Source organism: Diadema setosum, chromosome 17 (assembly GCF_964275005.1).
Source record: "Diadema setosum chromosome 17, eeDiaSeto1, whole genome shotgun sequence".
Lineage (NCBI taxonomy): Eukaryota > Metazoa > Echinodermata > Echinoidea > Diadematoida > Diadematidae > Diadema > Diadema setosum.
The window spans coordinates 400,838-419,950 of NC_092701.1; the positions used below are offsets into that span (position 1 = coordinate 400,838).

The 19,113-nt window shown below is 36.8% G+C and overlaps 1 protein-coding gene and 1 pseudogene across 1 annotated transcript in view; one reads left to right on the plus strand and one right to left on the minus strand.

Annotated features, from left to right (window-relative positions):
* LOC140241083 (uncharacterized) overlaps positions 1-19,113 on the minus strand; it is a 196,074-nt gene that overhangs the window by 95,737 nt on the left and 81,224 nt on the right. The gene's annotated exons all lie outside the window — the stretch shown is intronic.
* On the plus strand, positions 12,850-13,637 carry LOC140240805 (uncharacterized; annotated as a pseudogene).

The following is a 19,113-nucleotide window of genomic DNA, read 5'->3' on the forward strand; positions in this document are numbered from 1 at the left end:
GATTACACGAAGGTTCGTCATTCAAAAAGGCGAATTATCTATTTATGCCGAAAAATAAACGTATGGCTCATCCTGCATGGTTTAGAAAATGAAATAAAGTCTCATCCACAGTTACAAAATAAGGAGATGTAGTTGAAAATAAAGCAAAATGACCGGATTTCACAGCACACTCACCCGAAAGAGGAATACGTATCACACACGAAACCGCTTTCATCAATATTGGAGCATTGTACTATATGGTGAATGTATGCTTTGCGTGAATCCAGTTTCCGAACACAAAAGCTATACTCTTGATAGCTTAGTCAGGGGAGCACAATTGACTGAAAAAAAAAAATCATATCAATGAGATACTTCAACAGACTAAATAGAGAAATCACAGGCCTGCTTCTTAAAGAGTTAGTATTGATATTATACGCTCGATTTATTTAGTGCTCCACTGTGAATCGAGCGTAAAATACAGTTAAGTGTTATAATGTAAGTCAGGACACACAGGTTTCAGTTGCTTTTGAGGTTTTGTTGTGATGGGGGTTTTGGAAGGGGGAGGGGGATGGGGTGGGGTAGTAAGAGGGAGAATGGACGGGGGTATTGAGTGGTTGGGGGGGGGTTGCGAGGGGGTTGTTTTGTTTTGTTTTGTTTTTTAACAAAAAACTTCAATCAATGGATAATGATATTTTAGGTTGGATTGAATGAAAGCTGAAAAGAAATTAGTTTTTGGGTGTTTCAGTTAATATAATTTATTATGCAATGAAAGAATAAAATTGTTAAGAGATTGAGGAATTAGTAATGTAAAACTAGAAAAGAAGAGATGTTTATATATGGATTGTGTATATGCAGGATGGATTGTGAAAAAAATGTACCAGAGTGTATCAAAACATGTTAAACCGTGATGTAAAGTTTTGCATTCATTGATGAAAAGGACTATAAAATTGGTCCGGAGATTTTTGTATCAATCTATTTGTATATTATGTTTCCATTGATGAAGAATAAAATATTCTTTAAAACAAAAAAAAAGTTTTGGTTATCGCTGAAAGCAAAACAGAAGAACACTTCGAATCGCAGCGTTTATGATTATATCATTATGCTTTACTTTAATGTAGCTTGTAGATACATGCATAGTACTTCCCGTGTCCGAGGCACTCGGATAGAGGTCATGAACTTCATGTCCAGTTTTATCATTTTTAGTATGTCAGTGTAGTTCATTCTTTTAATGCTAGATTTCATCAGCCCCCCCCCCATGCTGAGTCTGATATATCAATACCCGCCTTCACATGTCATGTGCAAAATAGCGCGTTATTGAACATGCTCCAATACTCGAGGTTTTTTTCCAACTTCTCAGACAAAAGAGCGTACACGCGAGGATTGTACACTTTTTGGTTCAGACGCTCCAGCCACCCTCGGAAACTTGAGGGTTTTTTTTTTTGCAACCGTTCACACGTACAGAAAATAACCCGCTAATAGCCAGTCGATGAAACTATTGTTCTTGTGCCTCAGTGGTGTGGAGAGCACGCTGTTGTTAATGATGGGAATAAAAGAACTCAATCAAGTTTCTAAACCCGACCGTTCAAGTACTGCCGGGGCAAATACCGCGGTCATTCAGAAATATCAGCAAGATTTCTGAGGTTATGCATCGCGCTACTGGTTCGCACTAATTTTCTGTTGTGTGTGTGTGTGTGTGTGTCCACATGTGCAAAAGACTGGAGTTTGCTGAAGGGTAACAAAAATTGAGTTCTGTAACATGCTAATTTGTGTACGTGTGAACCCCCTATTACAGGTATGTTGTAAGACTTTTGTTGGACTTTCCTACAAAAGGAGGTTTGATTCTAGCCTGCTCGCTTGCTGTGTTCTATCATTTATTTTGCAGTAACGTGTCTGTTTGTATTGCTGGTATGCCATACGGAATATTGTACCATGAATCCACCTTCCTGGGGACCGTTTCCTGACAATTTTTGTCAGTGATTTACACTGACAACTGTTAAAAGCTACTGAAATCCTTGCGTCTGATTGGACGATAGCAAATTTGTCGGTGAAAACCTCCGACGAACTCGTTGATGAAACGCCCCCCCCCCCCCCCCCGGTTGATCTACTTTGCGATTCGTTTGCTTTGTATACGCCCTTGAACGGGTGGCGTTTTTTTTTTCCCTCTCTCTCTCTCTCTCTCTCTCTCTCATGTCATGATGATGATAGTCGTGTATTGAATGTTATAGGATATGACTAAAACTGATCTGAATAGCAATGGTGATGACAATTACTACTGCTGGCATAAGTGACAGCTAAATGAACAGATGTTTCCTTGTTCTGATTTCACCTCTCCCTCATTTCTCACTCTTGTTTGCCCCCTCCCATGAATGATAAAAACAACAACAACAACAACAACAACAACAACAACAACAACAACAACAACAACAACAACAGACTTAACCGCACGACAAGTCAGATAAATGCGTACTGGCAACCAATAGACCTACGTGACACGTATCTTTTAGGTTGAAACTAACTTAATGGCCACGAAAAATCATATCAGAGGAAATAATGGCAGAAGAAAAAAAACTGACAACCTTTCTAGTGTAAATTTCTGCGAAAACAGGTGGCAAAAGAAATAAAAATGCGCGCACTGCAACTATTTCAGGTTATAAGCAGTCTGTAAACCGACCGAACGGCATAATTCTATTAAAATGTCGCCTTATCTTGGCTTCTTTAACAGTAAAAAAAAACCACACGTTGAACAGTATTGATGTATTACACATTAATGTTAACACTAAAACAAAACAAAGGGGTTATTCGTCGCTTCATACTTACAATCGAATCACGTGTCAAAAAAAATAATGATAATATAAAAAAGGTCCCGAATGCCGAAGAAAATATCGCTTTCCTAGATGCCGCTGCAACAAGCTGAAGTTTATAGTGTAAGAGCTATACCTACCCAATTACACAACAGTAGGCCTACATAATATCATGGCAACATATTGAAACTTCTTTCGATCTCACACTCATAAAATCTGCGTACCACTGCGTGTGAAAATTAGAATGAACATCACGGACATATCAACTGAGAAGTTCCTCTAGATACTTCTTCCCGACTTGGCGATCATCATACAGTAAAAGACGTGACTATTAATTAATTTGTATCGAATGTAAACTGTTTACTGTAAACGAAAAACACTATACGGAGTGCCTCCTCCGTTTATTGTCTTTGCCGTAACCATGGAGCTAAGTACCTACGAAACCAAACAAGAAGCACGCATGGACGGCGCGTTTCACTGAACTTGATAACCACGTGTTTCGCACTTCGGCACATATTGCACTGCGCGAAACGTAGCGATTACCGCACTTGTGGCGGACTTACTGACTTTGGTCAAGGAATGAAAATGGAATACATTGAGAAAAATATTATGATATTGAAATACCGACATCATGAAAATGTTTGGAAACAACGAATGATTATGGAGTATAGAAATGAAAATGTCAAACAAAGATTTTCATTCGCTCATAGGGAAGCTCTCTAGAAGAGATGAAAGCATCTCCCCTCGTATGGCAGTATAAGTTTCCCCAACAAGCTGAGGTTAGTGAGGTATACACCAGGGCTCGACACTAACGGTGGCTCGGTGGACCGGGGCCACCAAAAACGCACGTCGGGCCACCAAAAAAAGTCGGATGTTTGCCTTTACTTTTGGAAATGGACAGCGGTAACAGTCGACTCCGTATAAGATGCTAAAATAAATGTCAGATGTTGTTTTTATTTTTGGAAATGAATAACGGTAATATTCGACTCCGTACGGTACTAAAATAAATGTCGGATGTTTGCTTATACCAAGGATGCTTATACTTTTGGATTTGAATAACGGTAAGATTCAGCTCCGTACGGTGCTAAAATTAATGTCAGAAATTCGATTTTGCGTTCGGAAATGAATAACATTAATATTCGACTCCGTACGGTGATTAAATAAATATCGCATGTTTGCTTTGACGTTCGGAAATGACTACTAATGATATACAACTCCGTACGATGATCTAAATGCCGGATATTTGCTTATGCGTTCGAAAGTAAATAGCAATAACATTTAGCTCTGAAAGATGTTAATATAAGTGTCGGAAATTTGCTTTGACGTTCGGAAATGAATAACAATGATATTCAACTCCGTACGATGATAAAATGAATGCCGGATGTTTTCTTTCAAGCTCTGGACTTGTGGAAAGATAATAATGTACGTTCATCACTTTTTTTTTCATGATTCATTCAAGAATTTCGGGAGTCTGACAGCCATTGGATCTCGTTACGATGTTTTTGTATTGTTTACAGACAAATATGGCAAACATAAGAGCAAGGCTTCATAGAAGATGAATTACCCTGGTGGCAATCATTGAGCGACAATTTCAATTCAATGGGCAATCGTCGGGACCACTCGCGATGTTAGAAAAAAATAAACACCTCAGCATCGAACAATTTCTATTATTGAATGAGCAATCGTCGGGACGATGTGCGACGTTTCAAACTCATACCAAACGGTGATTTAAGTTCAATGGGCAAGCCTAGGGATGATGCGCGACGCTTTAACAATTACTAAACGCGTCTCTGACCAGTGATTCAAGTTGAATGGACAATCGTCGGGACGATAAGTGCGACGTTTGAACAATTATGGATTAACAAACTCGCCACGGAACGGTGATTTAAATTCAATGGTCAATCGTCGGGACGATGAGCGACGCGAAACCATCACCAAAACCTTTACAAAACGGTTAGTCAAGTTGAATACGCAGTCGTCGGGGACGATGTGCGACGTTTGAACAATCACTGAAACGCTTCGCCGATCGACAAAAGACCTCCTTAATTGATTAGTCGCGACGAAAAGAGACGACTTCGTTCCGACTCGTCGGAACCATCTTTTGTTGATATTTATAATGAGCCAAAAAGAGCGCAGTAATGAGCACATGAGGCCCAAAATTTGGATCGTCGGGGACGATTGGCGACGATCTTTTGTCTCATATCGTCGCGACGAAGATATCTCCCTAACACAGTTTTTCTGTTGTGCCTAATTTGGTTACTGATATGCACGCAGAAATCAGAGCTGCCAAGTGTCCCGCATTCTGAGTGAGACTCAAGCATTTAGGGGTTGTCTCACGATCTCACGCATGGCACCCATTTTTCTCACGCATCAGGCAAAGTTTGCAATTTGGGCCCATAATAAGGAGCATAACTCAAAGGATTAGAGTGATAGTTACACTTGAATAAGTATGCATCTGATCGATACGTTAAGAGGTAAAAATTGAAAAAGCTCCCTACCGTGGGAGGCCACGGGGGAGGGGACCCCTCCCACACCCTCGCTTGCGCGCACATTCGCTCGCCGAGATGCTGAGTCACGAAAATCTCACTCATAAAAATTTTTTGAACTTGGCATCCCTGAGAAATTGTGTCGGACGACTGTTTTACACGTATAATCGGGGGGCCAAAAGCTAAAAACAGAGGTCGAGTTGCACTCTCTCTATACAAACTAAGTAGACCATGCTTATTTTCAAGTTTTTATTGCGACAAACAACATTCCACTGGTCTACCTCAAAAAAAATTGTTGCTAAAGCCTCCAAATCAAAGATGGCGTCCAAGATGGCCGCCATATTTTCTGAATTTGTTATTTAAATGATAGAATTCTATAGAAACATCAGATTTCAACAAATGTGATGTCATATAAAAGAGAATAAAAATTTTCTACAAGTTGATACCATTTTTGTGGGTTATTGTGATAACTGGATTGAGATTTTAAGGACAAAAACATTCATTTTTTGATATTTTTCTGAAACAAGGAAAATATAGATAGTTTAAGACAGAATTTAGATCAACCGCTCAAAAAAAAAAAGTCAAGATGACAGCCATCAAAGTTGACATAGTGTATTGCGCCAAATTTAATGTATTATTTCGTTTTTGATACAAATTTGTCTGTTGTGCTATCTTAAACCGTCTTAAGTTTGTATGGACACATTTTTTAAACCAGTAATATTCTACTCTCTGGAAAAGAAAAAACAAATCGAGTGGAAGTTTTTACTCTTGATGTGAGGAATAAATACCAGAAAACGGTGAATTAAGAGTGAAATCGGAGTGACTTTTGAGTGAAAATTTTCATTTTTAGAGTGACCTTAGGCAGAGCTCCACACTAACTTTTATTTTTGGTGGCCCGATCAGGCCACCAAATTCTTCATTTCTGACATGTTGGTGGCCCGACGTGCGTTTTTTGTGGCCCCGGGCCACCGGAACACCGTTAGTGTCGAGCCCTGCCTTAGGGATCACTCGTCACTCTTCGAGTGATCCCCGTGGTCACTCTAAAATGAATGATAATAATAATAATAATAATAATAATAATAATAATAATAATAATAATAATAATAATAATAATAGTGGCTACTTGTTAGCGCACAGGTCCACTTTTCAGTGCTCATGGCGCTTCAAAAATGAAAAGATATCATATATTTACATGCATATACATATTCAAGCATTTCAACGAAGAAGAAAATGGTAAACAAAAGCAAATATATACCAAATAAAGAATCATACTAATGAACATTTTCACTCTCGAGTGATCCTGATATCTAATATAGGAAAGCATCTACCAATGGCATAAGTTCAGATCAATTGTGACACTGTAACCAGTGGCGTATCTAGGGAAAACAGCGCCCGGGGCAAGCACGAAAATTGCGCCCCTAATTTCTGAAAAGTGTTCAACCCCAACCCCATCCCGGTAGGGACTTTAAACAAAGTCCATATGATGCTTTTTCAAGCACTTAAAAGGGATCTTTTTGAGGGTGATTTAAATGTAATGAATTTTGATAGATTCTGGCGAGCGAGCCGAAAATTTTTGTATTTGAGCTTACAAAACATGGAATTCTTGTCATTTTTTGCTTACCAAATCTTACAATTCTAATCAAGATATAGTGACAGCCTTATAGATATCGATTTATACCAAAAAACTGAGGACTTTAAAAAATACTCTAAATTAGTGCGCGCGAGTGAGCTGAAATTTGTAAATGTTCTCGTCATCATCACGTATTGTTCTTATATTCTTTTATATAAATTTTGGCGAGCGAGCGCAGCGAGCGAGCCGAAAATTTTTGTATTTCAGCTTACAAAACATGGAATTCTTGTCATTTTTTGCTTATTAAATCTCACAATTATAGTGACGACCTTATAGATAACGATTTATACCAACAAAGTGAAGACTTGAAAAAATACTCTAAATTAGTACGAGCGAGTGAGCCGAAATTTGTATATTTCTGCGTCATCATTACTTTTTTTTCTTATCTTGTTTGATTTTTTTCTTGCGCCCCCTTCCCCGTATGTTCGAAACCGTTGGCGTCCTCTTTTGATCCAATCGGCGATCGCTTCAGAACGAATGAAATTGCAGTCGCTGCTCCGTGTAACATTTTTCCTGCTAAATATAAAATGACATGAGTGAACACAATAGATATTATCATTTTGTCCGCGTCATCGTCACGTTTTGTTCGTCTCTTTTTTATACAAATTTTGGCGAGCGAGCGCAGCGAGCGAGCCGAAAATGTTTGTATTTCAGCTTACAAATCATGAAACTCTTGTCATTTTTTGCTTATTAAATCTTACAATTCTAATCAAGATATAGTGACGGCCTTATAGATAACGATTTATACCAACAAAGTGAGGACTTGAAAAAATACTCTAAATTAGTACGAGCGAGTGAGCCGAAATTTGTATATTTCCGCATCATCATTACGTTTTGTTCTTATCTTGTTTGATTTGTTGGTGTTTTTTGCGCCCCCCCCCCCGTATGTTCAAAACCGTTGACAATGGTTGACGCCCTCTTTTGATCCAATGGGCGATCGCTTCAGAACGAATGAAATTGCAGCCGCTGCTCCGCGGAACATTTTGCCTGCTAGATATAAAATGACATGTGTGAACACAATAGACACTGCCATTTTGTCATCATCACGTTTTGTTCTTACCTTCTTTTTTATACAAATTTTGGCGAGCGAGCGCAGCGAGCGAGCCGAAAATTTTTGTATTTCAGCTCACAGAACATAGAATTTTTGTGTGAACACAATAAACATTGTCATTTTGTCCGCGTCATCATCATGTTTTGTTTTTATCTTGTTTGATTTGGTTTTCTGCCCCCCCCACCATTCTCCCTCCCTCTTCCCGGCGAGTTTTTTTTTTTTTTTTTTCTTCTTCTTCTTCTTTTTCTTCTTCTTTTCTTTTTTTCTTCTTCTTCTTCGTTTTTTTTTTTCTTTTTTTCTTCTTCTTCTTCGTTTTTTTTTCGTTTTTTCGCGCCCCCAAGGAGTGGCGCCCGGGGCACGTGCCCCCCTTGCCCCCCCCCCCCCCTAGATACGCCACTGACTATAACCCACATGAAATCAGCCTAAAAACAATGTAAGAAAAGTCCGATAACGGAAAATACAGTTCAATTTCAATCAATCATAGTTTATTTCCAATCAACGAAAATCAAAAACATAGTACAATGTATACATGTCATTAAATGATATTGTTCAAACGCTTGCAAAAGATTCATGTAATATACGAGACAAATTATAGAACAACATATGTACAATAATAAAGAGGAACATTCTACAAATACTACGTGGGCGAGCGGAAAATAGATTCGATCATGGAAAATAGTGATCCACTAAAAAGCAAAGCTTGTCGGACGTGGATCGCTAGATAAATAATGAGTGAATGATATACTATTCTATAACAATATACATGTAGTTATTTTGAGATACACAGGTCGGGAAAAAAAATGTAGAATACCAATGCTATAGTGCCCGGACACTGTTCATTGAACCACGTGTACCGGGAAAATATGACAAGGACAATACATTCGTACACACATTCAATTACCCACACGCATATACACTGCTGGACGCGAGACAGTACCGAGAGGAGAGAAGACGGTAACAATACAAGTCTACGAAGAACAATAGACAGGAAAGGGAAAGGAGAGAAGAAAGAAGAGAGGTCTGCACACAGAACACGCCAAGTGCTGCGACATCAGGACAGGTGAAAGCTCAAGCATTAATTAGAGCAATTTAAATTATCTAAGATTATAAGTAGAAAGTAAATGTTTTCTGAGTTTATATTTAAATGTGACAAATTTGGGGGAATCTTTTAAACTATTATCTAAATTATTCCAAAGTCTGGGTCCGGTATAAAGAAATGTATTTTGGGCATGTGTGGTTCTCATTAACGGAAGATGGAATTCGTCGGATCGTCGCGTGGGATAGTTATGAACATGACTGTTTCGATGAAATAAATCGTGGAATATTTTAGGTAAAAAGTTACTGTTGTAATTAAACATAAACTGACCAAGTTGAAACACATACAAATCATTTACTTTTAATATTTTATGGTCAGAAAACGTTTCAGCATGCTTATTTGTAAATGTGACTTACAGCACGAATACTCAATTTGGACAATTTTATTCGAGCAATATACTGAAAAGTAATTTCGCACGACACATTTAAGAGCAAAGTTGAGAAATTGCCGCCATGTTGGATTTTTTTTTTTTTTTGGGGGGGGGGGGGGGGTCGGATCAGAAGGGCTTTCAAGGACATCTACGGATCAGACATTATTACACATATACCATCATCATTCACGTTTCTACAACAGCAGAGTAACATACAAGTAAAAAAGCATATCTTTGATACAGAAGCATTTCTTTTTTATCAAAGATTGGGCCTTACCCAAACACTGGAATGAGCTCACCCCCCCCCCCCAAAAAAAAAAGACCCTCAATATGGTTTACACTAGTACAATATCGTTCGGATGTATAAAAACATGTAATAGACAGCAATATAAGAAGATTAAAAAAACATATCAAATTATAAGTTATAAGTTGAGATAACTTTGACGCAACACACTAAAGGTATTGTTTACCAGTGGGAGAGATATCACATTCGATTTATATGTGCAGGTTAGTTGTATTACAAAACATTCTACCATGTAGAAACAAATATAATAAAGCCTAAAACATACGGAGATATCATCAATTCTTTTCAAGAAACCATAACTATATGTGACCATGCACCTCAAAACGAACATAAAGTCGCATACACTGATTTTGCGTGAAGACTGAAAATAAGTGAAATGGGTCAACCTAGCCAAACTTGACTTTTTCATATTTTCTGAAAGAGTGGGTCTTCTGTTACATTATGCTGAAATTTGGGATCATATAACGGGCAGGAAAGTGTTTTCTTTTTCTTTCTTTTTTTTTTGCAGTTTATCTCGAACATTTTTGGGAGAATAGTGTGATTAGGTGTGTCTTTAGAATCCCTTTTTCATTTCTGAAAAACCTTGTCCGCACTTTTCACTTTCAACTGTAATAACTTTTTAAAGGATAGTGCCACTGCTTTGGAAGTTAGCATTAATTATGGACCGAATACGTTAAAGAGGCATGCTTAATTTCAGTTTAATCCAATAATCCCTTCATTGTTGTTACTCTGGTGGTTTACTTCCTGTTTGTTTTTTTCCCCATTCATCACACAGCCAGCACGGTTTGGTAAAGATTAAAGGCATAGTTTACCATTTGCGAATGAAACAAAAACCCAGCATTAGTGCTTTAAAATAGTTCTAAAATGTGAGTTAGGGATAGAAACGACCACTATCAAAATTTGAATCTGTATAATCGATGTTAAGTGTTGTTAAACACACAAAATGTGAACAATAGTTATAATAAAAATGTTTCCAGACTAAACCGTATACAGTTATGGTTTATTGAGAAAAAACCCTGATATCTCCTTATATTTTAGGTTTTATTGCAAATATTTCATATGGCAGGATGTTTTATGATACAACAGACCTACACATATGCATCAAATGTGATATCTTGAACATTTTTGAAATCACTGCTCCCAAAGGTAAACTGGACTTTTAAGCGCTTGAATAGACATTGTACTTCAGAGCCTCTTTTCTCAGTTCGCACTTTTCCTGAGTTTGTGTTTTCTTTCCAATATTTAGATAGGTTAGGAGAGTCCATTTGATTTGAGTTATACATCATTTTAAAGCTTTAATTCTGCTCTTTCAGAATATGGTCTTAACTAAAAATTCATGTCTGGCGACTTTTTGTTTGTTTTGAGGTGCAGGGTCACATATGATGTTGACATAAAAAAAAAAAAAAAACATTCTTATCAGATATATTTAGTATATCTAACAATATTTAGCATTGATTGTACTGATTTAAGTTTGTACATTAATCCTTAACTCACAGTTTAGAACTAGTTTGAGGAATTAAGTAAAGCTGGGTTTTTGTTTTACGTGCACTAATGGTAAATAATGCCTTGAACGACAACCTCGATTAATTACCGCCATCTTGAATTTTGTGTGGATACTATTTTTATCGCTAAATATGACACATTGGCAAAATTTGTGCCAAATCTAAGCTCCTATCTCTTTTTGGAAAATACTTTCTGTTCAATCTTATCTGCCTCAGAACAATCTACTATGATGAAATGCTACAGTAATAGCGACCAACGTCACCTACCACTTGGCATGAAAAGTTAGTTTGCAGGTACTTGCAAGTCACTAGACCATTACAGTATTACATGTGACCATGTAAACACATTGTAAGCAAAATCTATAATGCATAAATATAATTTTTTTTTCAAGTTTTAGATGTTAACTTGTCAACAGTGTATGATATTGCCTATAATTCCAGAAATATGAATTATGTCTCGATCTCAGTAAATCTCAATTTCAATCGCAGGTTTCAAAATAATTCTTCAGTTCTTCTTTGATAAATACTAAATCATGCATTTTTACATTTCTTCCTTTTTTTCAATACAATATAAAAATATGGATCAAAAAAAAAAGAGAAGCAAACAATCCCCCCCCCCAATTTATCACAATACACAGCTAAAGTGGTATCGACTTTTAGAAAGTTTTACTCTCCTTTATATGACATCAAATTTGTTGCAATCCAATGTCTCTATCAAATTTTGTTTGAAATGTTAATTTCAAGAAAATGGCGGCCCTGTTGGACCGCATCTGTACTTTGCAACAAATCTACTGAGGTGTACTTACGGAACATTGCTTAGTATGCTTAATATTATGTATGGTCTTGTTTATAGAGAGAGTGGAACTCAAAAAGTAAGCACGATCTTGGATTTGACCCTCTGTGACGTCTTTGGGAACAGATGCGTGCAAATAACATATTATGTAAAAATGGGATTTCAAATTTGAGACATTATAATTCCTGTACCAAATACAATACTGACCTCTAATATTCTCCAAATATTGATTATATGGGAAAGATGTTAATTTCTGCATGGTTTTCATAAACATTTTTAATTATATTTTTTAAAACTTTTTAGAGAAATATTCATGGTGCATTCTGAAAAATGTCTCCATAAAAACCTAAGATGGTCTGAAATGGCATTAAAATGTTCAGCATATATAAAAACCATATTAATATACGGCAAAACAGACAAAATTGTATCAAAATCGAAATGATACATTTACTTTGGCGCAATACACTATGTCAGCTTTGATGATGGTCAACATAGGAAGACGTGTTTTTGAGGAGCTCCCAAGTGACACTCGGTATATGCGGGTTCAGTTTTGCCTGTTGTGAGTTTTTTACATCAAATGACGGCGTTTTTGACTAAGAATCTAGTTATCTGATTGACATTTGCATTAAGTGCTTCTACTTCGCGTATGGTGCGATTATTTCACTCATTTTCGCTGTTTTGGGAAGATATTTTGCTTGAGACTATTCAAACAAAACTTACCTGGTGCGTATGCCACGCATCCTTCCTGCGTACTCTTCCATCACTACCACATCGCGCATAGCAACCATCCCTTTATTTCGCGCTTAGTGTTAAGAGCTTTTGTGACATTATCAAAAGATGCCTCCGAAGAAGAAATCTGCTGAGGAAGTGGATCTCAGCGCGTTGAGAGATGAAGTAGCAAATCTCTCACGTATTCTTAACGGCAAATTTTCTCAACTGGAGAAAGCGGTCTCGGAGGTCAAGGAGGGCCAGCAAGGCATATTGAACTCTATTACTTTTCTAAATGCCAAATTCGAGGAGATGAAAAAGACCACCGAGCGACTGGAGGGAGAAAATCACGAGCTCAAACAAAAAAATCAGCAGCTGGAGGGAAGAGTGGACGATCTGACTCACCAAATTAATGACCTTGATCAGTACCACCGTCGGGTCAACCTTGAAATCGCCGGCGTGCCGGAAGAAAAGGGTGAAAACCCTGAAAAGATCGTCTTAAAGATTGCTCAAAAGATCACCGAAGATGTGAGCGCTGACGACATCGACATTGCTCATCGAATAGGAAAAGAGGATGATCAGCGGGGACCACGGCCGATAATCGTGAGATTCACCAACCGACGCTCACGAAACATGATCTACGACGGCCGAAGAAAGCTACAGCACTCACCACGAAAGATTTCGGGCTCCGCAGCAGCTCTAAGGGCAACGGACGGATATACGTCAACGAAAACCTTGTCGCGTCCACCAGGGAGCTGCTGAAGGAAACTAACAGAGCAAGGAGGCTGGCCGGATACAAGTACCTGTGGACCCACAACGGGCGAATCTACGTGAAAAAAAAAAAAAAAAAAAAAAAAAACGACGGAGGCGCAATCAGTGTCATCAACAGGAAAGAGGACCTGTCAAAGCTACAGTAAATATACGAATTATACCTCTGTTTGTTGTCTACCACTATGATCCTTCCGCTAAATGCTGGATAACAATATTTTTCCTTTTAATCTCTTAACAGATGATGACTTTGTTACTTTATTTCAAAAAGACCGAAATGTACCTGCTAGAAACACCAAGTTTGATAGGACTGCAACTAGAATCTTAGCCGACAATCTAGACGAACTTAACATTGAGTTTAACAGCCACGATGAAGCGTGTCAACTTGCTCAATCGCCATACTTTACAGAAGCTACCCTTAGAGAATATCTACGAATGCTAGAACGAGACGAATTATTTTGTTTCCATTTGAATATAAGAAGTGCTAATCGAAACTTTGAAAAGCTTCGCTTATTTCTTGTTAATATTGATTTGCCCATGTTACCTATCATAGGCCTCTCTGAAACGTGGTCTGTTGAAACTCCAGCGTCAGGTCCAATTAATGTTCTTGCTGATTATGATATTGTCATTAACAACAGATCAAATAGACCAGGTGGTGGAGTAGCTATATATGTTCCCCGAATATATGATTACGCTATAAAGGAAGAACTGAAATATATGAATGATGTAATAGAATCATTATTTATTGAAATTTCAGTCTGTAAGGGCAAAAACATTCTGCTTGGAGTTATATACAGACCTCCTCAATCTAATTATGATGATTTTATGAATATTATGAACGATATTTGTCGAAACGATGCATTCCACAACAAGGATTGCATCATCATGGGTGATTTCAATATAAATCTTTTGTCAAGCAGTAATGCTGCCTGTGATAACTTCCTTGATAACATTTTACAAGCCTCATTTCTGCCTCTTATTTCTAAACCAACAAGAATTACTGGTCATTCTGCTACTCTTATTGATAAGATTTTTGCTAACCTTAAACATTTTCCAAAATCTGGCATAGTGGCGAGCGATATATCAGACCATTTTATGATATTTTGTCACTTTGATATTGGACCAAGGAGTCAAAGTACAATTCAAAGGCATGTATTTCGTCGTAAATTCACCCCTGAAAACATCGCTCTAGTTCAAGAAAAACTTCAATCTGTGGACTGGTCAATTGTGTATGACGCAAATGAAAATATTGACCAAGCATATGATAATTTTCTTTATCTTTTGAATAATTGCCTAGATGCATGCATTCCATTAAGGAAATGTCGTACTCAGGATTACAAACGAATCTCCAAGCAACCATGGGTTTCCAAAACACTCTTACGCTCAATAAATCGCAAGAGTACTTTATATGTTAATTTTATTAAAAACCGTGACGAAACCTCTCGAATGAAATATATTTCATACAAAAATATTCTTACCAATACAGTCAGATTAGCTAAAAAAAAATATTTTGCGGACCAATTGAGTCAATTCAAATGTGATATCAAGAACACTTGGAAAGTAATAAATACCGTTTTGAATAGAGGGAAGGCTGTAAATCTCATTTCTAAAGTTCAAGTTGATAATACTATCATTGAAGACAAGTCTGAAATTGCCGAGATTTTTAACTCATACTTTTCAAAAATAGGTTCAAAATTAGCATAAACTATCACTCCAAGTGATAAATCATTTTACGAATTTCTTTCCTCACCAAACGACTACTCAATTTTTTTCAAGCCAATTGACAGGCAAGAATTAATCAAAATTGTACTTCAGCTCAAAGCAAACAAAGCCCCTGGCTATGATGACATTGGCAATGTCCTTATCAAAGACATTATACATTGTATAGCAGATCCTTTATTGTTTTTATATAACCTTTCACTACAATCTGGTCAAGTACCATCTAAAATGAAACTCGCAAAGGTGACTCCAATATTCAAGAAAGGAGACAAATTATGTATCAGCAACTATCGCCCAATATCTTTGTTAACTTCGTTATCAAAAATCTTAGAGAAAATTGTTCATTCAAGGACTACTACCTTCCTTGAATCTCACAACATCATATCTGACTCCCAATTTGGCTTTAGAGAAAAACATAACACAACTCATGCCATTCTAAGTTTAATAAATACCATTTCAGCTTCAATCGAAAAATCCTGTCATACTATCGGTTTGTTCTTAGATTTTTCTAAAGCATTCGATACTATAAATCACGACATTCTGTTATACAAACTTGCGCACTATGGTATTAGAGGTAAGGCTCTGGAATGGTTCGAAAGTTATCTTTCTGGAAGAAAGCAATTTGTTACCATTGATGGATATAATTCGTCTACGGTACCAATCACGTGTGGAGTTCCCCAAGGAAGCCTTCTTGGTCCACTGTTATTCTTTATGTAAATGACATATTGGCATTATTAATCACGTTAAACGGATTCTCCCCAAGTCAGTGCTTCTTATGTTATATTCAACTCTTATTCTTCCTTACCTTAATTATGGCGTAATGGCATGGGGAAATGCAATACAAACAAAAATGGACAGGGTACTTCTCTTGCAGAAAAGAGCGATGCGTTTGATATGCAATACCGCTTATAGATCACACACTGATGTCTTGTTTAAAGAAAACCGTATTCTTAAGATTACTGATTTATATCGTCTTCAGCTGGGTTGTTTTATGTACAATGTAGAAATTAACGGTACCCCTGCTGTATTTAAGGAAATGTTTCGAAAAAACAATGTTATACATAATTACTCAACAAGGAATGCGAATGATTATCATCTTCCTAAAAATAGAACTAGTTTTGGTAACAGAAATTTCATGTTTACTGGTCCTAAGCTTTGGAATTCCTTTGATCGTTCACTAAAACAAGCTCAGAGCTTGAATAGCTTTAAGTATAAGCTCAAAACTTTGTTTCTTGATAAGTATTGATAAACAGTTTTATGGTAATAAAACGTATATGTATACTTCAATCAATGTTTTCTAGAAGTACTTTCTTTAAGTATACTCGGAAGGTTATCTTCTGTTTCATTCATTATTCTAATGGTATATAATGTACACTGTAAACACTTTATACATAAACCTGTGCTTTGTAACATATACATGACTTATTGTATATCCATAGTACGGTTCATAATTGTGCCCTTGTAAATAGTGTATATATGGTGTTTTTGTTATTCCACTCAGCCTTATCTTTGATACTATTTTGTCTATAATATGTAGGGGGACTACATTTAACAAGCAGTGCTTCTAAGTAGTCCCCTCCACATTTGTACATGGTGTGATTTTATCTCAGAATATCACGATATTTTGTATATACATGTTATATACTCTGTATAGTATTGATATTATATCCACTATGTGTTATACCCTGTATATTTTATCATATAATGTCCACTATGTGGAATATGAATAAATTTCATTTCATTAAATTTCATTTCATTTCATTTCATGGCCTGCAATCTTGAATTTTTTGAGTGATTGATCCAAATTTTGTTTTAAACTTTCTATAGCAAGGTTGTTTCAAGCTTCTACCTCTATTTGAAAGATATTTTTTGCTTCATCTCATCTGCTTCAGAACAATCTACTTTGAAATAATAGCAATCAGCGTCACCTGAGCTACCACTTGGTATGAAAAGTTAGTTTGCAGGCACAAACCCTTGTTTGTCAAAGAAAAAGTCTGCGTTTGCCAAGACTACTACACGCACCACTGGCACTGCTACAAGCGCCTGTGGCAGTGGTGCGTGTAGTAGTCTTGGCGCGCGCAGGCTTTTTTTTTACGACCAAGAAGGTCTTGTCACAACTAAAGTGGCCATTTTTACATAGTGAGTTTTCAAGTTTGAGACATTAAAACTGCTAAACCGAAAACGGTACTGACCCCTAATTTTCTTCAAATATTAATTATATGTCAAACAAAATTCCTGAAACGTTTCAAGACAATCCTTCAGTCTTTCTTTGATTTATGCTGAATCAAACATTTTCATGATTCTCCCCTTTTCAGAAAAATATCAAAAAATGAGTGTTTTTCCTTAAAATCTCAATCCAATTATCACAATAACCCACAAAAATGGTATCAACTTGTAAAAATTTTATTCTCTTTCACATGACATCAAATTTGTTGAAATCTGGTTTTTCAATCAAATTCTATCTTTCAAATAACAAATTCAGTAAATGTGGCGGCCATCTTGGACGCCATCTTGGATTTGGAGGCTTTCGCAACAAATTTTTTGAGGTAGACCAGTGGAATGTTGTTTGTTACAATAAAAACTTGAAAATAAGCATGGTCTACTTAGTTTGTAGAGAGATTGCAACTCATTCGTTAAGTAAGCGACTTTTGGGGGTTTGGCCCTCCGGTTAGTATAGCGAAATGCACAAACATAAAAGGTGCGCATCCAACGCCACAATATCTCGAATGTAAACTGCGAAGGTGACATTGTATGTGTGTGTGTTTTGTTTTGTTTTGTTTTGTTTTGTTTGTTTTTTTTTGGGGGGGGTTAAGTGTGTTTGTGTTTCTTTTGTTGTTGTTGCTGTTGTTTTTTAATCTTTTTTTTTTTAGTTACTCAGCATCCAAAGTAATACTAGAAATGTCTTATCTTACTTCGTGCTGATGTGAATACACTGTACTACTTTTTTTTTTTCTGGTGTCGGCGAAGTAGCCAACTGTATGAAAGATTAACTCTTTACCAACAACCCCCCCCCAAAAAAAAAAAAAAAAGAAACAAGCAACAACAATAAACAGCAACATGCTTCTTTATTTGTCATTCCAATCTTTGCCGATAAACTCTACAGATGAAATGTAACAATGTTTGATTTGATATCTGTTACACTTCATACTCTTTCTGGAAAGGTGAGGGGAAGTCACCGTCAATAGGATATTCTGCCACGGATAAGTATTAGGTAATATGTCTACCATTCACACTCGTACTCAAACCTACTTTAGACTTACGTGTGTAGAGTATAATGTGGTTCACAACTGGACCATAATAAAGTCGCCCACATACTTCTAGCTATGGGAAAAACAGGAAAGCATTTTTCACTCTCCAAAATGTTAGTGTTATGCATGGGGGAGAAAGTCACGGCGGTTTTGCGTCCCCTTAGACAAAAACAAAAAACATTAAACACACACACACACACAAACAAACAGTCTTTCATAATCACAGTTTGGATTTCAAATTCACACATCTGTACTAAACCACCAAATGACGGCTCTCAGAAATCTTGAAAGAATTTTAACAGACAGTGGGTTTCCAAGGTATACACACAACACAACTGTTAGAATATACGTTCTCATTTGAAGTGATCTAATATGGCAGCCTGTTGCTGAAATAAAATACAGTGTATATGCATAACTGTTCACATTTGTGAAGGGAAGTAACATTATTCTGTGTTTCAACACAGCTAGCACATTGACATGTAAAAGGAAAATTCACAGTGGTCTGACACTGTATGAGCAACTATGTAAATCTTAATGGATACTCATGAGGTGTCAAAACAGTATAGTAATGGTAATGGAATTTGTAAATGATGAAAGTATGATAATTAACACCAATGTAATTTGCATCTTGGACCTAATTTCTATAAACATAGATATT